Source organism: Hordeum vulgare, chromosome 1H (assembly GCF_904849725.1).
Source record: "Hordeum vulgare subsp. vulgare chromosome 1H, MorexV3_pseudomolecules_assembly, whole genome shotgun sequence".
NCBI lineage: Eukaryota > Viridiplantae > Streptophyta > Magnoliopsida > Poales > Poaceae > Hordeum > Hordeum vulgare.
In genome coordinates this window covers 57,864,673-57,888,227 of record NC_058518.1, presented here as the reverse complement: position 1 = coordinate 57,888,227, position 23,555 = coordinate 57,864,673, and positions in this window count along the sequence as shown.

Below are 23,555 nucleotides of genomic sequence, written 5' to 3'. Positions count from 1 at the left end.
CAAGGCTGCTCGCAAGAAGGAGAAGTTGACATGCTATAGATGTGGGGTTCCGGGTCACTTTGTTGTGGATTGTACCACGGCCCTATGTGACATTTGTCAGAAACCTACTCATACTGATACAGCATGTCCATTGCTTTTAGTTCCCAAAACGATCATGAGCATATATGGGGTATGTCACAGCAAACTCATGTTTTTTGAGACACCAGGATCTACATCAGTTCTTACTCCACCTCGTCTTGAGAGTTCAAGGACGGGTCTGGTAAAAGTAACAAATGGTGAATTGACTGCAGAGCAAGTATCTCAACAGATGAGAAGACTTGTATCTGAGACATACAGTTGGGAACCAATAAGAGTAGATGAAAATACCTTTCAGGTGGAGTTTCCTAGAATAGAGGACCTTCACCGGTTACTCACTTTTGGTGTGAGTAAAGTGAGTGGGAGCAAATGTCTCCTCGAGTTTTAGGAATGCAAAAACCGGCACCACATGGTACTCGGTTACAGAAGGTTTGGATCAGATTCTCGGGTATTCTAGAGATACTACTTATTGACTTCCTCATCGTATGGAGCTTGGGTTCTTTGATTGGGAAGACTGAGAAAGTTGATATGTCGTTTACTCGCAAAGGGGGGATTGCCAGATTGCTTGTGATGGTGCTTGATGTTGAGGAGATACCGGATTTTGCACCATGATCCTATGATGGCGTGCTCTATGATCTTGATGTGGAGGTCAAGGAGGTGACCCAAAAGGATCCACATTATGGTGATGTGCACATGGCTGATGGCAAGGATAGGGATAAGGATCATGGTGATGTTAATTAGGATAAGCAAGTAGATACACCAAAGGATAACATCAACCCTTCCTCGTCTAATAATGATAAACCACTTGTCATGGGGGGTGCTCCTTCTACATCAGAGTCACCTATGGCTGCACTTCGTTTTGGTTCGTTCGAGGTGATGCATACACCAACACGCCTGGGGGATGATGTGGATGTAATTCTATATGAGGATCCGGCTGTGGAGGCTATCCCATATGATTCGTTGCAGCGGTCTGCATCCACACCCATGGTGGATTCAACAATGCCTATTAGTAACGACCAGGAGAAGATTCAGCGTTTTGCATCCACACCCAAGGTGGATTCAACAATGCCTATTAGTATTGACCAGGAGAAGATGCACATACCGTCGGCTATGAGGGCCGATTCACTGCAGGTGCAGGAGTGCACACAGGAGGTGAGCGACCTCCCTTCTCCTCATACTGTCCGAGCTGACAGGAGCATGAATCCAGCATCAATATCCAAGGAGAATTGTGCATCAAAGAGGAATTTCCACGATGAGATTTCCAAAGAGGATGTGATCTCATTTGGTGGGATTCCGGATCCTACTTCTGGTGATCGACGTTTCAGTCAGCGTATTCAGGAGAAGCCTGATGCAGATGACATGTTGATGGGACGTGCCATGAGGGCCGCAAAGATACAAGATGCTAAAACGACTACCGGTATGCCTATTGATAATGCTGCTTCAGTTTTAAACTTATCTGAGTTAGAGATCTTGAACAATGCTAGCGACATAGGTATTTCTATGGGTACATCTAGTAAAAATATAGCTAAGTCCATTAATGATATGCTTGATTCAGAGACTGATAGAACCATAGAGTTTATTAAAAATATAGGAGCGATGAAACCAATGAGTGAATCAGATATTAATGACTTAGGAGGTGCAGAACTCCAAAGTTTATGTGAAATTATTACATGGAGAGGGGGAAGTAGACGAAGTGGATGATATGGGTTTGGAGGGGTATATCGCCCCTTCGAACGATGATGGTTATCCAAAACCATTAGTAGCACATAATGATATTAACCTTATTCAGGAAAAACCAAGGAGATCTTGGAAAAGGAAGGTCTTTCCTGAATCAGCGGTAAGGAGAAGTGCGAGAGTAAAGCAAAAGAAAAAAAATTCATGATGAAATATGAAAGGAATTTTTTGGAATATCAGAGGTCTTGCGGACTTGGCTAAAAAAGGTTCCTTAGATAAGCATCTCTAGAATATAAACTAGATTTCATGGCACTACAAGAAACAGGAAGAGATAATTTCACACCTCAACTTTTAAGTACATTATCAGGAGGGGTTGAGTTTGATTGGCATTGTTTGCCACCAAGGGGAAGATTCGGTGGATCTTACTTGGGGTGAAGTGCGAGACTTTAGAGGTGATGAGTGTGGTTTATGGGGACTTCACGGTCAAATTTCGTGTAAGGTCGAAAGTTGATGGTTTCAGGTGGGCTCTAGTGGTTGTATATGGGGCAGCACAACCATAGCTCAAACTTAATTTTCTTGCAGATCTAGTAAGAATTTGTGGGGATGAAACACTTCCAATTTTGGTGGGGGAGATTTTAATATCATTCGAAGGCAGAATGAAAAAAACAACGATAACTTTGACACAAGATGGTCAATGATGTTTAACATGGTTATTGAGAGCCTCAATCTGAGAGAGATTGATCTTACTGGTAGACAATACACATGGACAAACTCATTACCGGTGCCAACATATGAGAAGTTGGATCGGGTTCTCACTAGTGTTGAGTGGGAGCAGAAGTACCCACTTGTCACATTGCATGCCTTACAGAGGGACATTTCAGATCACACACCTCTTCTGGTTGACTCAGGGGAGGCCAACCATATGGGTAATAGGAATGTCTTCTCATTTGAACTAAGTTGGTTCAAAAAAGAAGGTTTCATGGATCTCATAGCTAATGAATGGGCTAGAGATTTAGGTGGATCTACAAATGTAGAAAAATGGTAAAACAAAATCAGACATTTGCACCAATTCCTCGGAGGATGGGCGAAAAATCAGAGTGGTATTTATAAAAAAGAAAAAGAAAGACTCACCAGTCTCACTGATGAATTAGACGCCAAAGCTGAGTCTGCTCAGCTAAATATTATTGAAAGGAATATTAAGATTGACACTGAAACGAAATTACAAAAATTATTGAGAGATGAGGAGATGAAATGGGCACTTAGAGCTAAGGTGATGAAGGTTGTTCATGGGGATGATAACACTAAATTCTTTCACATGGTTGCAAATGGCAAACATCGAAAGAAGAAAATTATCCAATTAGAGCAAGATGAAGGAACAATAGTAGGTCATGAGAATTTAAAATCATATATCTCAGAATACTATAAGAGTCTATTTGGTGCACCAGATGAGATGATGATCTCTTTGGATGAAAACTATGTTCAGGATATACCTCAACTCAATGAACAGGAGACTGAGGTTTTATCAGCTCAATTTACAGAAAAGATGTGTATGAATCAATAACACAAATGAAACAGAATAAAGCTCCGGGACCAGATGGGTTCCCTGCAGAATTTTATAAAAAGTGTTGGCATCTCATCAAGGGGGATCTCAAGCCTATGTTCCAAGATTTATTTAATGGACGATTACAATTATTCCACCTTAACTTTGGAACATTTACGTTGTTGCCAAAAAAGGCGGACGCTATGCGTATTCAACAGTTTAGACCAACTTGCTTACTCAATGTGAGCTTCAAAATTTTCACAAAGGTTGCCACTAATAGATTAATGAAGATAGCTGATTCAGTTGTACAACCAACACAGTTTGCATTTATGCCTGGGAGACACATCTTGTAGGGTGTGGTTGTCCTACATGAAACGTTGCACGAAATACACACAAAGAAACTAGATGGGGTTATCTTTAAAGTGGATTTCGAGAAAGCTTATGGTAAAGTTAAGTGGTCATTCCTTCAACATGCCTTACGTATGAAAGGATTCAATGAAAGATGGAGAGAGCAGGTTGATACTTTCATTCATAAAGGTAGTGTGGGAGTTAAGGTCAATGACGACATTGCTCACTACTTTCAAACACATAAGGGGTTAAGACAGGGTGATTCAATGTCCCCAGTGTTGTTTAACATAGTAGCAGATATATTGACAATACTGATTGACAGAGCCAAAGAGAAGAGTCAAATAGGTGGTCTCATTCCACATTTGGTAGATGGGGGTGTCTCCATTTTACAATATGCGGACGATACAATTATTTTCATGGACCATGATATGAATAAAGCGACAAATATGAAATTAGTACTATGCTTATTTGAACAACTATCGGGGTTGAAAATCAACTTTAACAAAAGTGAACTCCTATGTTTTGGGAAGGCAAAAGAAGAGGATGACGCTTATAGATAGCTATTTGGATATCAAATGGGTTCGGTTCCTTTTAACTATCTTGGAATCCCTATACATCATAGGCGGTTAACAATTAAAGAATGGAAATGTATTGAAGAAAGATTTGAAAAGAAACTGAGCTGCTGGAAGGGCAAGCTTATGTCATATGGAGGAAGGCTTGTACTAATAAACTTCGTGTTAACAAGCTTACCTATGTTTCTATTGTCTTTTTTTGAGATACCAGTAGGGGTACGGAAAAGACTAGATTTCTATAGATCTCGTTTCTTTTGGCAAAGTGATGAGAATAAGTAGCGCGTTGGGATATTATTTGCATACCCAAAGACCAGGGGGGATTGGGTATTGAGAATCTAGAAGTAAAAAAACAAATGTTTGCTTAGCAAATGGTTATATAGATTATCCACGGAGACAGAAGGAATGTGGATTCAAATGCTTAAAAATAAGTATCTAAATTCAAAAACCCTAGCTCAGGTTACAGTTAGACCAGATGATTCACCTTTCTAGAAAGGGTTAATGAAGATTAAGGTTAATTTCTTCCAGAGGGTGAAATTTATTGTAGGGGATGGTGCCTCCACAAGATTTTGGGAAGATACTTGGCTTGGAGACACACCGCTAGCACTACAATATCCCATGCTTTACAATATTACACAACGTAAACAGGACTATGTGTCCACAGTGTTACAATCGGTACCTCTTAATATGCACTTCACGCGAGCTTTAGTAGGAGCACGTTGGGAGGCATGGCTGCATCTGGTAAGAAGAATTATGCAGGTACAATTATCTGACCAACCAGATAATGTTCGTTGGATTTTATCTGTGAATGGCGTATTCTCAGTATAGTCCATGTATACGGATCTAATTAATACATGACCCTTACTTAGATCAGTCCATATTTGGAATATCAAAGTACCACTAAGGATTAAAATTTTCATGTGGTTTTTGCACAAAGGTGTGGTATTAACCAAAGATAACCTAATTAAATGTAGTTGGAGAGGCAGATCTAATTGTTGTTTCTGTGATCATGATGAAACAATAAGACACTTGTTCTTGGATTGCCCTCTTGCAAAACTACTTTGGCACACTGTTCATATAGCTTTTAATGTGATCCCACCTACATGCATCAGTTCTATATTTACAACGTGGCTCAATGGAGTGGACGTTAGAATTTCTTAACTTATCAGAATTGGGATATGTGCTCTATTTTGGACTATATGGAATACGAGGAATGACTTGATCTTTAATGGAAACAAATTCAATAACTTTTTGCAGGTCATATTCAGAGCAACTTCTTGGATCCGTACGTGGTCATTACTCAGTCATGTGGACTCCAGGGAGCTTATGGATACTAGGTGCAACCGATGAGAGATGGCCGCATGGATTATCTTCAACCGGTTTGGATGCGTGTTAGTAATAGAATAGGTGTATAGGCATCGTAGTCTACTATTACTTACGCCGGATGTGGCAGTTTTGTTTTTAAGAGATTGTTTATTTTTAGTTCCTTTTTTCATTGCGAGTTGCAGACTTATCTGGATCTATGATGTTACTTTAAATTTTTAAATAATATGGATGCATGCATCGATTGATGCACACGTCGGGGGTCATTCCTCCTTTTCCCAAAAAAAAGCCGACGCGTGTACTAACTCTGAAAGACGCGTGTGTAGGTGTAAAAGAAGGTTGTAGTTCTATTGTTAAGTGATACGTCTCCATCGTATCTACTTGTCCAAACTCTTTTGCCCTTGTTTTGGACTCTAATTTGCATGATTTGAATGGAACTAACCTGGACTAACGCTGTTTTCAGCAGAATTGTCATGGTCTTGTTTTTGTGTGCAGAAATGAAAGTTCTCGGAACGTCTTGAAAATTTACGGAGAATTTTTCTGGAAAATATGAAAAATACCTGCGCAAAGATCCACCGGAGGGGATGGGCCAGTGGGCCACAAGCCCTGTTGCCGCGGCCTCCCCCCTGTCCGCGGCAACCAAGCTTGTGGGGCCCACGTGGCTCTGCCGCCCCCAAACTCAGCTCTATAAATTCACTTTCGCCCAGAAAAAAATCAAAAGAGAAGATTTCATCGCGTTTGCGATACGGAGGCGCCACCACATCCTGTTCTTCATCTGGAGGACAGATCTGGAGTACGTTTTGGGCTCCGGAGAGGGGAAATCGTCGCCATCGTCATCACCAACCTTCTTCCCTCTCCAATTCCATGAAGCTCTTCATTGTTCGTGAGTAATTTATTCGTAGGCTCGGTGGGCGGTGATGAGTAGGATGAGATCTATCATGTAATCGAGTTAGTTTTGACGGGGATTGATCCCTAGTATCCACTATGTTCTGAGATTGATGTTGCTACTACTTTGCCATGCTTAATGCTTGTCACTAGGGCCCGAGTGCCATGATTTCAGATCTGAAATTATTATGTTGTCACCAATATATGTGTGTCTTAGATCCGATCTTGCAAGTTGTAGTTACCTACTATGTGTTATGACCCGGCAACCCCGGAGTGACAATAACCGGAACCACTCCTGGTGATGACCATAGTTTGAGGAGTTCATGTGTTCACCAAGTGCTAATGCGTTGTTCCGGTTCTTTATTAAAAGGAGAACCTTAATATCATGTAGTATCCTTTTAGACCCCGCTACCACGGGAGGGATGGACAATAGATGTCATGCAAGTTCTTTTCCCTAAGCACGTATGACTAAACACGGAATGCATGCCTACATCACATTGACGAACGGGAACTAGCCACATATCTCTCCGTGTTATAACTGTTCTATGATGAATGTCATCCAAACGAATCACCGACCCATTGCCTACGAGTTTGTCCCACTACTGCTGTTACTTGCTCTGCTGCTACTGCTGTTACTTGCTCTGCTACTACTGTTGTTACTACTGTTGCTGCTATTGATACTTGCTACTGCTGTTACTTGCTACTGTTGCTACTTGCTATTGCTGTCACTACTACTGTTCCTTGCTACTGCTGCTACTCGTTACACTTCTACTACCTGCTACAATACTGGTTCGCACGACATTGACGGGGAAGAATATTTCTCGTCCACGGGCAACTTATGGCGCCATTGATACAATAGTTAGGAATAGTCTGCCGTCAACACATCGTTTCTGACACCGTTGCTATCATACTACTTTGCTGTTGATACTTCACTTGCAGATACTAATCTTTCAGGTGTGGTTGAATCTGACACATTCAGCTGCTAATACTCGAGAGTATCATCTCACCTCCTGCCTAACGAACCAACAAATTTGGGTTGAATACTCTACCCTCGAAAACTGCCGCGAACCCACGCGCTGGTTAGCATTAAGCTGCTAATATTCTTCTAGTGTCGTTGCCGGGACTGCCGTTAGCATTAAGCGGTCGGGAGTAAATGTCTTGTGGCTTTGCTTTTTTTTCCAGGCCATCTCACAGTGAAAGAAGGCAAAAAATATTTTGTGGCTACGTACGTATCGTAAAACACAAAAGTTTGCCCATCGTCAATGTTTTAGGTCGAAACTAAGAGAACATATGGTAGCAGTTTTTTTTGCCGATGACCTATATTCAACACAACTTAAGTTTGCTTAAATACAGAAAAAGTTGAGTGACTTAGAGACGTATTGTACTTTCTTATTCAGAGATGGAATTCCACATTGCGTAATAAGTGGAGCCCGTAGTGAGACACACTCAGTACACACGCATGTCCACTTTTCTGTCAGCTAGTAAAAATGTTCAGTCACTGTCTATATGGGCGCCGAGAGTTTTTTCTACAATTAAATTATTAATGGGAAATTTAGTGGACTGCAATATTTTCTTTACTGAATGTGTGTGAATAAATGGTTATTGTTACAGAGACAATTGTGTAGCGCTATCGTGTTACATGCTGTATTTTGTTAGAAGATGGTATTTGACAGTGCATCTTGGGTCTCGTATGTAGTATTATCTTTGTGGGTCCAAATTAATTGAGAGTGTGTTTATATAAAGTTACACTAAAAGCAAGTTGTAAGTAGCTGGCAATCATGATATAGAATAGATATTATACTTGCGGAGGTCCTTTGTATGCGTAGCTAATTAATATACATATACGAATACATCTCCCGAGGAACACCAAAATACATTATCTTAGGCATAGTTTTATACACAAAGCCAAACTAATAAAGCAAGCATAACTTTGAAAGGGAATACTCGCAGGAACTCTTGTATTAACAACCTGAAAGAAGAAAAGTGGAAAAAGATTATTAAAATTCTGTAATGACAGATCTGTTTGCTAATCATTTGCAAGAATTGAAGATAGGCAAGATCTGCATAATCAGATATTTTTTTCTGATTATTTACGGAGGACTAATTATTACCTTGTTAGGACGAACTGGTGAAGCAAGTATAGCTTCCAAAAGGTAGTCTTGAGTGCAACTTGCATAGTGCTAACCTAGAGGAAAAAGGCGGGAAAAAGTCTAAAATAGGAACAATAGTAATAACATAAAAATAAACGATTAGTTAAAAGGAAAACTTTTTGTAACCTGGTAATTTTTTGCAACTGTTCACAGAGCATTAATTATTTCTTTGTAGACAATATTTGTAGTAATATTTGTCGGAACACCGTTTGGATCTTCTATTAAGATTTTTAACCCCACGCGTGAAGCTACTCTTGAGATAGCCACATATAATTGTCCATGAGAAAAAATGGATTTGGAAGATACACACATAGTCTTGCAAGTGTGTGTCCTTGACTTCTATTAATAGTCATTGCATAACATAATCGAACTGGGAATTGACAACGTCGGAGAGTGAATGGCCACTTAGTACTCGGTGCATTTAGCACAATTCTCGGGATGCAGACACGTTGCCCTTCATTGGATCCAGTAATTACTTCTCCTTCAAATACTCTCTCGCCCAGTATGGTTACTAATAGTCGCATTCCATTGCATAAGCCAAGAGATTGATTCATGTTTCTCAGTAACATGACTGGGATGCCAATCTTCAAACAAATTTCATGTTCTGGGAAATTATTGATCAATATCGAATGAAGAAATTCTGGTGGAAATAAAATATCTGCATTCTCAACATGGTCGGTAGTCTTTGAAATAGAATCACAGCTTAAGTAAACTCTAGAACAACCACACACCCGTTTGTAAACAGAGTCATTGATGTCATCAACTACTGAATTAGTTGGACAGACAATGGCACGCTGTGCAAGATAAGATGCATCAGAATAGTTGAAAAAAATGAATCATACACATAGTCAATAGCAGCAGACATGTTCTCTGATGGCGGTAAAAGGAGCATATCATTAGGAATGCAGATAGGATGGCTAGATATTTCTCTTAGTCCCAATGATTCGTCTGTGGAAGATTCACCAGCCACGGTACCATTACCAACATCTTGTATCCACTGAGCAAATTCTGCTAACTCTTTGCGCAAGAGTGGAGACAAATTGGGTGAAAAAAGGTGCATATTGGTGTGTAATTTTAGTACTTTGACATGTCTCCATAGAGGTGACATAACTAAATAAGATCCAATGATGTCATTTTTACTAGCACCTTCAACAACAGGCAAAATTTGTTTGAAATCACCACCTAGTACAACAACTTTACCTCCAAAAGGAAGAGTAGATTTACTGCTATCATTTGCTGACAATATATATCTGAATGTCCTATCAAGGGCTTCAAAACAGTGTCGATGAACCATTGGAGCCTCATCCCACAAAATTAAACAGGCTGTTTCAAATAAATTTGCATGCTCAGAACCTCGAGAGATAGGACAGTGGCTATCAGTATGTATATCAACAGGTATTTTAAAGAGAGAATGTCCAGTCCGTCCACCCGGTAGCAACAATGATGCTACTCCTAACGAAGCAACAACAAGTACAATACGTCTATCTGATCTTAGTGTTGTGATAATTGTGTTTCATAGGAATGTTTTGCCTGTTCCACCATGGCCTGAAACAAAATATATCCCTCCAACACGTTGATCAATTGCTTGCATTATCTCATTTTTTTATCATCATTTAATTTCTGGCGTAAAGCTTGAGATTCTAATAATAGAGCATTTGTGTCATAGTTCAGTTCTTCAACAATTAGCCTGTCGGTATGCTTTTTTGTACTGTTTATACATCATGAAGTAATATTAAAAGATGACCAAGAAGCTCCATTTTGTGCAAACATTGAAGATAGTTCTTCTAGTAGATAATCTTGTAGCTGCTGTTGTGGCACGTTGTACCTGCTATTTCCAATTGCAGAAGATATCCTATATGATATATCTTCTGCCATACTGGGTCAATGTTTATTAAACAATGCACGACCACCAGTGACTTGACAATGTAAAAGAACTGTCATGAAAAGATGCCTTAACTGAAAAGGAGTAGCCCACACAATGGCTTCATCAAAAAGTTTGAACCATTCATTGTCATCTCCGACCAAGCCCCGATCCTGGCAAGCCTCTTTATAAGAATCATAAAGAATGCCATTGTACCATTTGAGATCCTGAAAGCAAGTAGCACCAGTAACGACCATCAGTAACATCCATAGAAAAAATAGCTCTCCAGTTGTAGGATGTACATGATAGATCCGGCCGATTCTTCCACCTAGTTTTTGATGTCGCCGCCTCCTTGTCCACATCTTTTCAGAATTATCCCAAACACATTCTGATGGAAAGTTCAAATAAGTTAAAGTCCAAGCATCTTCATAATTTTGATTGGTAAAGAACCATTCTGTAAGCATTGTTTTATGTACATTTTCGTGGAAGTTATGTACATTTTCGTGGAAGTACTCCATCCAAGTCAGAATTTTCGTGGAAGATCACTCTATTCATGCCTGGAAGATGAACAACTAATCTTTCAACAAAAGGTTGTTGACCATGTATGTCAAAACCAAACATACTGGAGAAAGCCTCACAAGCACAAAGATATCTGCCATTAGAAAAGAAATAAAGGAGTTAATAAAGCATTGTAAGATAAAAAGTAAAGAAAAAAAATCAAGAAAACCGAAAAAAGTCAGAAAACTAAAGACCTGCACGTAATATATTCTAAAATTTCATTTCTTCTAGATGGCTCTTCTGTATTAACAAATGCTGGAGATTGGAACATTGGTTGAAATCTAAAGCGAGCAACATCATGGCCCTTATGTAGATATTTGAACAAATACTTCATTACGTTGGTTTTGTTGCACCATTCAACATTTATGTGGGCTTGGAATATTTTAAGTAATTCAAGATTGTGAGGTACAACCCATCGGTTATCTAGCTTAACTCTTCCTTTATCTCTGAAAACAAAATGGCCTGTATCACGTCTATGATATATAGGGAAACCTTTCTCATCAACTAGTGTTCCTTCATTAAAGTCTTTTGGAAAATGTTTAGAACAAACACCATTCTTCATACAGGCAGAATGTGCATTAAGCTCTCCACATGGACCATGTATCATAAATTCATCCACAAGTGCATAACCTAATGGATCACTTACCGGATCTGGGATCTCAGCAGAAATAAAGCTATCAGTTAGAGATGGAGAAGCCTCACGGACACCACATGTCAACCAAAATAAGGTATGGGTATGAGGAAGGCCCCCTTTTTGGAATTCCTGAACATATAAGTCTGTGCAATATAAAATATAACAGTCAATAAAGAAACAGGTATAATGTAAAAAAAGATGGAAAGTGACAAAAAAAAGTGACATAGACTTACATGCTCTGATGGGGTCAAAAAATTTACCATTTTTGACGCCGTCAAGAAAATCATTGTATTTCATATCAAAAACGCGTGTGACAATATCAGGCATGTCACTGCTAGTTTGTCCAGGCTCATATGCAAGAGCATCAGTAATTTCTTCCCATTTAGGATTACATGTGAATGTAACAAAAATATCAGGAGCTCCATATTCACAACAAATTGCCATTCCATCATGATAGTTCTGAGCCATATAGCGAGGGCTCCCAATAAAGCTTGAATGTAGCATATATTGAACACCTATATTTTTTCCAGTAATATTGCCCTCACCCATAGCATCGGTAATTCCCTGGTAAGTTTCTGAACGTAATTCTTTTTGGTGAAGAAAATGGTAAGTCAGCCGATCTACCTCGACACATGAATAAGCATTAACAGTAGCCTGATGGCTAAGTCATCCGCAACATGTGTAAGGATTAGGATCATTCACACGATAATGGAAATAGCATGAATAGTATTCCAACATAGAAACTTTCTTTCGTTTAGAAGAAGCAGAAGTAGATCGCTGGCGACGTCGAAAACGGGCAGGTCGAGTATCCTCATAGGGTATGCCAACATGGAATCCTTTATCACCATAAGGAAAAAAGAAGAGGGTACTTGTGATAGCCCGATGCCGACGTTCCAGAAGATTCCCCTTTTCTTTCCGTTTTCGTCGTGTGTCTATTTTCTTTTGTCGCATCATCATCGCATCATCTGCATTGCATCGGCATCTCCATTGCCGCCAGTTTTCAAACTTGCATCCGTTGTTAGTTACCGGTTCTCGCCGTTGTCCGTTCTGAGCCCGACCACACCCGCACGCGCCCGTGGCATCGTCGAAACCTTGTTTTTAAGTGTGCGTAAAACTTTCTCTGATTGAGCTGGAACTTGGCGTGCGGTATTAATTTAGTGTAGGTAGGCCGTCCGTCAAATTTTATCGCGATCGGAGCTCGTTTGTCACCCGTGCTGTTTATTATATAGCAGCACTATAGCCGGTCAATTGTCGGACGTTTCGGTATTTTAAACTGTGTCACCGGGTTGCCCGTTTTTCCCTGCCATCTCCGCTTAGCGCCTCTGCTCAGTGCACCGCCCCTACGCGCAGCCCAGTCCGAAACCTCCCGGTGCCCGAAACACGCGGTTGTGACCGTTGGATCCGGTTCAACCCCGTAATACCGCAAACTATCATCGGTTTGTCCATTGGACTCCCTAACCTAGTTATTCTCGACCGTCTGATCTGCATCGGAGGGTCCTGATAGACTCTAGCCCAATTCAATATCTTTATATAAAAGAGGTTCAACCCTAATTCCTAGGGATCTTGTCCCATCACCGCCGCCGCCGCCACTCCTGTTTCCTCGGGATCTCGTTCCCCTGCCCAACCAGCAAGAAGCATGCCCCGATGCCACCTTCTACTCTGCATGTTGGACGCGTCTAGGAGCCGGCAGATGCCAGCGTCCGTCACCGGTAGCTCCCTGCATCCGCGCCGGTGCCCCTGCTCCTCTCTCCTCCTTTCTTCCCTGGTTCTTCTCTCTTCCTCGTCTCATCTCTCTCTGTCTTGCAGCAGCCGAGCCGCCCCATGGGGCCTCGATCCAACAGCTGGAGCATCCGTAGCCCCCTCGTCGTCCGAGCCAAGCCAACCCCGCTGCCGTTCCGGTCGCTGCTACCTCGGCCAGGAGCGCCCCCATGTCCAGAGCTGCTTCGTACACGCGCCCGACGCCAGCAACAGCAACAGCAGTCCCAACCCCAGCCGGCGCTCCCGATCTAGAACGGGGGCAGCAAGCTCTCGAGGCCAGCCTCGCCGGAGCAGCACCATGCCCAGGCCGGTGCCCCTGTGCCATCCCTCTCTTCTCCCTCTCCCTTTTCTTCTTCCTCCTCTATTCTAACCTCTCCCTCTGCTCGTTTCTTCTGTTAGGAGCAGAACAAGAACAAAACCGCCACTGCCGCCCTAGATCACGACATCTGCGCCTCAGTGTCCCGATCTGGATTGACCCCGTGCCATTCCCGTCGGTTCCAGCCGGTTACCGCCGACCCCGTCGCCCGACCTCCTGTGTCGCCGTCCTCTGCTCCACAAAGACTCCTGCTGCTTCTGTTCGTCAGGTAACGAGCAGCAACAGCTCGCTCGGCTGTTGACCGCGCCGGCAGTGCCAAGCCTAGCCCAGAAGACGACCTCGACCGGCCATGTGTGCGTCCCCAGCCAGCACGTCCGGAGGGCCCCCTCAACCGGAGATACCCAGCCCGCTGGCGAAGAGCCCCGTCGGAGCCACCTCCTCATCGCCCATGCCGCCAGCCATTCGTCCCTGACGAACTGAACCCGTGCATCCCCGACCTGGCAACAGAGATATCTCTGTTTCATGATTCAATTTTGTTAGGCTGGCCCCAAGGTATGGTTCATCTGGCGCTAACCCTGCAATATTTCACTCGAGCATGCACAGGTCAACTGGTTTGTGCCAACGGGTTACATCCCAGAGATCTGGGGTTTGAATCCTAGATATGCCTATTTTGTTTTTGTGTTAATTATATTAGAGCCTCAGTTTGATACATATGACTTATATACCCACCTTGCACCAAAGTCTCAACAATAGCGCAGTGGTTGGAGTATTTTTCCCTCGTCCAGGAGGTCGTGGGATCAAATCCCATCGGTGCCTTTAATCTTTTGCTGGTTGTGGTTTTTTTCTTTTTTTTTTCTCTCTTGCACACAGCTGTTGTGGGCCGATTTCAGCCCTGGACCACTGCACTATGGTGAAATGCGGTCCACTGTGTTTTTTTTAACATCGTGTGATTTTTCCAATTCTCACGGATTTTGTTAATTTCAGAAAAAGGCATTGTTTTTCAAACTAGCGTAGTTTCTAAATCGTGCATCGGATTAAAATGATTTCAACATATAAGTTGCTTAGAATTTTCTGTAGTTTCACAAAAACCAACTCTCATGCATGTTTTAAGGCTGTTAGCATGCTGTTTGCATTGGTTTGCGTGCCGACATGTTGAAAACGGTTTAGGACGTAACTATTTGTCCGTAGCTCCGTTGAAGTTGTGCCATATATGTAAATGGACCAGCACGTCGCGTATCATCATGTGAACCACTTTGTTTTGCTGTTTAACAAACTTAAAATGTGATTAGGACAAATCTGGACAGAATTAGAATTTAACACGTGGGGTCATTTCGGAGATGCTATATGTCGTTTCCGGCCTCATTTAAAATGCCTAGCTAGGTAGATTAATTTGTGCTTCACCCCCTTGCCATGTTAACAACCTTTTAATATTGCCGAGTACCTAACCGGGAGTGAACTAAATAATTAACGTGGAGTTTCGTCAATATGCAACTCGTTGCATATTGAACTTCACTTAATGTGTAGTGTTTGATTGTGTGATTTGCCATGCCGTGACTTGCATGTATTCAGTAGCTCATGCATCATATGTGTTGTGCATCGTGTGGTGAATATCGTGTGTTGATGCTTGTTTCTGGTTTCTCCGTCTCGATAGAGTTCCGCAAGCGTGTCGGATGTGAGGACCCATTCGACTACGTCGGTTCGTCTGCTTCACGGAGGCATTCTTCTTCCAAGCGGGATCTCAGGCAAGATGATCATTTCCCCAGATACCATTACTATCATTGCCATGCTAGTTATTTCGATGCTATCGCTTATGTCTCGTTGCCTACCACATGTTAAATATCAGCCTCTCAACAATGCCATGAAACCTTCAACCTGTTCAACCTAGCAAACCACTGATTGGCTATGTTACTGCTTGCTTAACCTTGTTGTTAGCGTTGCTAGTTGCAGGTGCAGATGCTTCCATGTGAAAACATGGGTTCCTTGTTATATCACCATATCAATGCTATTTAATTTAATGGACCTATATACTTGGTAAAGGTGGAAGGCTCGGCCTTTCTAGCCTGGTGTTTTGTTCCACCTTTGCCCCCTTAGTTTCGGCTACCGGTGTTATGTTCCATAAATGAGCGCTCCTAACACGATCGAGGTTGTTATGGGGACCCCCTTGATAATTCGTTTTAGATTAAAGCTGGTCTGGCAAGGCCCAACTTTGGTACTACATTTGCCTAAACACCTAATAAAATTGCATAGGGACTTTCCGGACCCCGAGGATAATTTAACCAACCCCCGGGCCAGTGCTCCTCATGAGTGTTGGTCCCACCTGAGCGATGTCCGGCGCCCCTCTGGTCACCCGGAGGTTTAGCGATCCCGACGTCTAGCTCATCCGCCGTGTCCTGAGAACGAGGTACGCGACTCCTATCGGGATCGTCGACACGTCGGGCGGCCTTGCTGGATTAGTTTTACCTTTGACGAGATATCTTGTGCATCGGGATTCCGGTGATGCTTTGGGTAATCTCATAGTTGAGGTTTTCCACCAGGGAATCCGATGAGATCGCAAGCTTCGTGATTGAGGATTTTTATGCGGCTTGTGGTAATTTGTGATGGACTAGTTGGAGCATCCCTGCAGGGTTAAATCTTTCGGAAAGCCGTGCCCGCGGTTATGTGGCAACGTGGAAACTTTGTTTAACATTGGTTCTAGATAACTTGAAGTTAACTTTATTAAAATATGCCAACTGTGTGCGTAACCGTGACTGTCTCTTTCGTGAGTTCCTTCTCCGATCGAGGACACGGTGGGGTTATGTCTGACGTAGGTAGGTGTTCAGGATCATTCATTTGATCATCAGTAGTTCACGTCCGTTATGCGTAGATCTTCCCCCTCTTATTTCTTGTACTCATAAGTTAGCCACCATATATATATGCTTAGCCGCTGCTGCAACCTCACCACTTAACCTTACCCCGCCCATTAAGCTTTGCTAGTCTTGATACCTTTGGAAATGAGATTGCTGAGTCCCCTGTGGCTCACAGATTACTACAACACCAGTTGCAGGTTCAGGTAAAGGTTACATGACGCGAGCGCGTTGATTGTTCATTTGGAGTTGCTTCTTCTTCTTCTTCTTCTTCTTCTTCATCGATCTAGGATGGGTTCCAGGCCGGCAGCCTGGGATAGCAAGGATGGACGTCGTTCTTATTTTTATCGTTTGTTTTCGTCCGTAGTCGGACCCTGCTCTTACTCTTGATGATTATGTAATGTACTGATGTGACTCTGATGTAGCTTGTGGCGAGTGTAAGCCAACTCTCTCTATATATATATCTCTTCTTTTCAGTACATGTATTTGTGACGATATCCATTCTTGCGACACGACGAGATGCGCTTCTATCCCTGACGAGGCCATCGTGCCAAATTGAGGATAGGGTCGCATCTTGGGCGTGACAGTACTAAAGTGGCATCAGTGACGGATTTAGATGAGAAATGTGCTCCAAATCTCCACACAGTGCTTCGACAACAACATCAAACTTATGACATTGGGGAGTAAGGTCTCCAACAATGAGAGCGGCAACTTCGGAAGCAATTGGACCAGAATACCGATTACCATGAGAGCCGCCCTCATCTCCATAAAATTGTATTCTCATGTTTGGAACATCTTGATCATGCATTCTTGTACGGGCCATCCTATAGATTTTTGCATAATGGTTGTATAAATCGAGCATTTCTATGAGAGACTGTACAATAAATGGATCTGGTTCAGAAGATCGATGATATCGATTTTGTGCACTTGATTCACCATTTTCTTGATGAAAGACACCCATCCTACTGACCTATTCATCAGCTGAATCAACAATATATAATTGAGCATACTTTGGTGCTCCATCAGGTGGTGGCAAAACTGAACCAATACGATGGTATACAACACCACATATTTTGAACACGTAAGGGGCACTCCCTGTATTCATACTATTATCAATATCTGCTTCAAGAGAAGTGAAACAAAACATGGAAGTTCAAGTGAATCAACACGAAGATAACATGCTTGAAGCCTGCCGTCCATTGTGGTGGAAATGGACTTGTGAAGATATACTGAAGAGCGGCTCACCCATGTTGTGTATGGGGGAGGAATCAACTAGTCTTCATCAAGCCAAAGTAATCAAGAAGGTGCTCCATCTTGAGGAAGCCAAGATCATCGTCATCTAGCTCAAGAGGACGAGGTGCAAGGTATAGGTTTGCCCTTGATAGGTTTTCTGTTTTAGGATAGATTGCCGTTCTGTCAAGGGGGGCTCTCAAGTGAGTAGCTCGATCGTATCGTTCGTTGAGGGCTCAAACCATTTCCATCCTTGCATCATACTTCTTGGTTCTTATTTGGTGTTTCTCTTTGTGAGTTTTAGAGCTTATGGTCATCTTCATGACAAGCTCGAGTTCATCGAAAACGGAGTCCATATGCATCTACTATGATGTTTTTGATGATGGAGTTTTTGCCGGTTCTTCACTCATAGAGGTCTCACATCTCTATATCATTGGCATTTTCATATCTGCATGGTCTTAAGATTTCGGAGCTCTTGTTTGGATAGCTCTTGTCGTCCTGAATCCAACAAGCTTGGGTTTGCTCGATTCGGAGCTCGTATGCGAAAGTTATGGTTGTTTCAGTGGCGAGCGGTAGTACCGCTGGACCTAGCAGTAGTACCGCTCGCCCTAGCGGTACTACCGCTAGAGCTGGCGGTAGTACCGCTGGCCCTAGCGGTAGTACCACTAGAGCTGGCGGTAGTACCGCTGTCCCAGCGGTAGTACCGCCCCTGGTCAGCGGTAGTACCGCTCCAGGACTTTAGTACCGTCATCTTTGCGGCTGTACTATGTCGGACTTTTTGCGAAGACTTTCTTGGCGGTGGTTGGCCCGATAGTTTCTTTGCATTACCATGGGATCAGCGGTAGTACCGCTGGAGGGTCAGCGGTAGTACCGCTGGGCTCGGGCTGTAAGTGGGGGTAACAGTCTGATTTCTTCCCCCACTATATAAAGGGGGTCTTCTTCCCCCTTGGTCTTTACTTATCCGTTGAGCTCGTGTTCTTCCCCCATTGTTGACCTTCTTAGAGCTTGCTAACTCTCAATCCCTCCAATGATTCTTGCTTGTTCTTGAGGGAAAAGAGAGAGGAGATCTAGATCCACATCTCCACCAATCACTTTCTCCTCTATGTGAGGGGAACCCCTTGGATCTAGATCTTGGAGTTCTTTGTGAGCTCCTTGTTCTTCCTCTCATATATCTCCATAGCTTTTGTTGTTGTGGAGGGATTTGAGTGTGAGGGACTTGGCCACTTCGTGTGTTCTTGCCATTGCATTAGTTGCATCGGTTTGAGTTCTCCACGGTGATACATGGAAGTGAGAAGTTGAGAAGCTTATTACCTTTGGTACTTAGTACCCTAGATATTGTTCTTCGTGGATGCTTTGGCGTCCTAGAAGCTTAGTGGTGTCTCAAAGCTCAATCATTGTGGTGTAAAGCTGGGCAAGCGTCGGGGTCTCCAATTAGGTTGTGGAGATTGCCCCGAGCATTTTGTATAGGTACCGGTGACCGCCCCAAGGTTTGCCATTTGTACGGGTTCGGTGACCGCCCTCAAGGGTCCCTTAGTGGAATCACGACATCTTGCATTGTGCGAGGGCGTGAGGAGATTACGGTGGCCTTAGTGGCATCTTGTGGACCATTGTGCATCCACACCGCTCCAACGGAGATTAGCATCCGCAAGGGTGTGAACTTCGGGATACATCAACGTCTCCGCGTGCCTCGGTTATCTCTTACCCGAACCCTTTACTTATACATTTTACTTTGTGATAGCCATATTGTTTATTGTCATATATCTTGCTATCACTTAATTGTTTATCTTGCTTAGCATAAGTTGTTTGTGCACATAGGTGAGCCTAGTTGTTTTAGGTTTTGTGCTTGACAAATTAAACGTTAGTTTTATTCCGCATTTTTTCAAGCCTAAACCGTAATTATTTTAAAGCGCCTATTCACCCCCCCCCTCTAGGCGACATCCACGTCCTTTCACAGTGGCCTCGGCATGGGTAACAATCGGCAAACGGAGAACTACAATATAGTAACCAAAAAGTAACAAAAGAGTAATTATCAGCTACAGAGCAGGTATGATATAGTAAAAAAAAACTATCAAGCAGGAGTGGAATTAAATGAAAATGCATAATACCTAAAGGAGTAAACTGGTTTGAAAAAATAGTACGGCACCCAGATACGTAAGTCGAAGCATAGGTTGACGTGTTCAGAACTCGTCGCCGACGAATAGGCGTTGCAGGTGTTTCCAATGGGACAGAAGTGTGGCCATGATAATCAACCAACCGAAAAGAAAATAAAGAGTCTGCGTGTGAAACAGCAGTAGCTACAGGTAGGTAGCCTATCAAAAATTAGCAAGAAAATAAGATGAAGACGGTAATAAATAAGAAAGAAAAACAGAGAGGATCACCATCCGAAGAAACAACAGGCCGCTTTCGCTCACGTATCTCTTGACGATGACGCTGCAGAGAAGATGTTCCTGCAATAAGAACACCAGCAATAATAAAAAGAGAGAGAGAACAGAAGCAATACAATGTAATAAGAAGGGGAGAATAAAAGAGAAGGACAAAAAATGCATCAAAGGGAGCAGATATCTGATCAGCAGGAAGATGACAGGCTCCTCTAGACGGAACATGAGATGGTCCGCGTGGTGATCGCGCATACGCTGGTCGACCAATATAAGGTTGTCTTTCACGGAAGGCATATTAGTTCGCTGTATTTAATCCCCTAAGACTAAAAAGTCAAGTCAGCAGTAGCTACTAGTAAACAGAGCAAAGAAAGTAGATAGAAGAAAGGAAGAGATCACTGAAAAGCATTAGTATAACACGCAGACCTTCCACGGCCACGGGTAGAGCTTTGAGAACGACCATGCCGATCGCCATGGCTGGTGCTATAGGAGAGACCAACCATAACGACGGAACAAATAAAAGGAAAGGGAAGAAAAGATAGACGGAAACCCCAAAACACCATCCTATATATTTACTGTTAAGAACTACCTAGATAAGCTAAGTGTACTTCAGACATATGGACGTGGGGCACAACCAGGACAACACGTGGAGGAGGGAACAAAGTCAAAACGTCAGGTGGCATTTACCACATCCACGACTACATACATACAGCTGTGACGTAACGCATCAGAGGAGTCTCGTAATTGTGAATAGGACCATGGTAAAAAGAAGTTCAAAAATCAGAGAAAAGCAAATGCTAGCCGGTTTAGTATTGTTACTTAATTATGAACATGACCATGGTAAAAAAGTTCAAAAAAATCAGAGAAAAGCAAATGCTAGCCGGTTTAGTATTAAAAGTTCAAAAAATCAGAAAAAAGCAAATGCTAGCCGGTTTAGTATTGTTACTTAATTGTGAACATGACCATGGTAAAAAAAAGTTCAAAAAATCAGAGAAAAGCAAATGCTAGCCGGTTTAGTATTGTTACTTAATTGTGAACAAGACCATGGTAAAAAAAGTTCAAAAAATCAGAGAAAAGCAAATGCTAGCCGGTTTAGTATTAAAAGTTCAAAAAATCAGAGAAAAGCAAATGCTAGCCGGTTAAGTATTGTTACTTATGCAGAAACAATAATTCAAGTGGCTTGCAATAAACGCAAGGCAATGGGCATATCTCCTTTTTTCAGAAAACATAGCAGAAGTCAATAGTACGCTCCACCGTTGGAAAAAACCGTGTGCTTTTAATGGTTTTCCGCTCATTAAACCACGGTGCCGGGGCGATCCAGTGGTATTTTCTTTTGTGCACGCTTTTCGCCTGCCTTCCCGACCACGGATAGGCTGCTGTGTATTTTGATCCACTTTTTGTGATCGAAACATCCATCGAGGCTGGCAGGTGGAGGCATACAAGGGCTTTGTATCGCTGACCAGATATGATGTAATTATACACTACTTGAATCACATAATTTTCCATATGTCTGGTCTTTATCATGTGCTTGCTGATGATAAAAAGTCTCTTTGCCATCAGCTGGAAGAAAACAGACGACAAAAGCTTGACTAATGGCAAAGTCAATATTTGCCATGTGTCAAGCCTTTGCCGCCTGCGAGCGGACGAGACAGAAGGCCCAGACAGACGGCAAAGGGGCGAGGCCCCATCCCCACACTTTGCCGTCTGCCATCGGACGACACAGAAGGCCCCGACATACCAAAATAGTCCTCTTGCTGTTGGGAAAAAAAACACGTTTTTTCGTCTTTTTTTCTTTTTCGAAAGGTACGGGCGTGGCTCTCATAAAGTTAAAATCATGTCTCTTGCGGACACAAAACCGTGCCTCTCATGAAAAATACACGTTTTTCCCTTTTCGAGAGGCACATGCATGGCTCTCGCGGAAGCAAAAATGTGCCTCTCGTAAAAAAAGCAACAACAAAACCACGTTTTTCCTTTCCGAGATGCACAACTGTGCCTCTCGCGAAGGCGAAACGTGTCTTTCGTGGAAGCAAAATCGTGCCTCTTGCAAAAAAATGAAAACGTGTTTTTTTTGTTTCCAAGAGGCAAAACGTTGTCTCTCGCGAAGGCAAAATCGTGCCTCTCGCCGAAGCGAAACCGGACTTGTCGCGAAAAAACAGAAACACATTTTTCACACATTTTTTTCTGAATTTTTTCCCTCAGAAAACTAAAAAAGACCGGCGAAAAACCAAAACACCCAAAAAATCCAAAAAAAAATAATAATCTAAAAAGCCAAAAACGCGTGCGAAAAAGTAAAAAAAAAATTGGAGGAAGAGCTCAGAGCATGACACGTAACGGCAGCTTAAAATGTGTCAAATGGCGACGCGTGAGAGTGTCCGTTGGGAGGCTTCCGAAGGAGTGCTCGCTAACTAGTTGCTCTCTAATCTCGCCCATGCCAAGGCGCTATGGACCGACCTAATAAGATTTCCTAGGGTGCTGTTTTGGGAAGCTTATAAGACGCTTCAGACCGGTTTTGGAAGATTTTGATATGCATGAACATCTTTATAAATATCATGTACATTTGTTTAGTGGTACGAAATATTTTTTTAATCACGCATACTTTTATTATACATTGTATGAGCACTTTTTTAACTGTCACAGCCCGATCTTTTCTGAAATATAGCCTAGGATGATGGAGTCATTCTAGCCGAACATGAACCATTTCATTGGGTAGGTCTTCCTTAACACCGCTAACAATATTTTGAAATGGCACAAACATATTTTTGAAATGCATAGACATTTTTTAATTATCATAAAATATTTAAAAATTACATGAACATTTTTTTGGAGTGCATCCAGCTTCTAAAATATATTGCACTGGCATTTCTCACACCACATGAATATTTATAAAATATCCAACGTAAACTATTGAAATTTCAATTTAGTTAATTGTGGAATATATAATTAAAATATAAATAGAACTACAAAATAATCCAAACTAACATACTAATCCTGCTGGTCTGTCCCATTTCGCGCTCTCCCTAAGGCGGGGGGACACTCAGGTCTAGCACTAAGCGAGACAAAGCGTGCCCTAAATATGATGTATGCATGTTGTATGGTGATAGGTGAAAAGAGAGTCCATGCAGCTATCATGCACCTGAATTATTGGGGCATGTACTCCTCTTGTCACCCGGGCTACTAAACTGGCCCAATCTCTGTCATAGAAAGGCCTAATCCTAATATTATAAAATCCGGACTTGTTTTAAAAAAGAATTCTATTTTTTCAGTTGAATGAAATTTCATTAAATCGTAGTCCAAAGTGTGCTTCCGTATCTAGCATTGAGATCCATACATATTATAACTCGGTAACAAACATTTCATTTTTGTTTATATCAGATGAATAGTTGCTTTCATAGCATGATGATTTCTTAGATATGTAT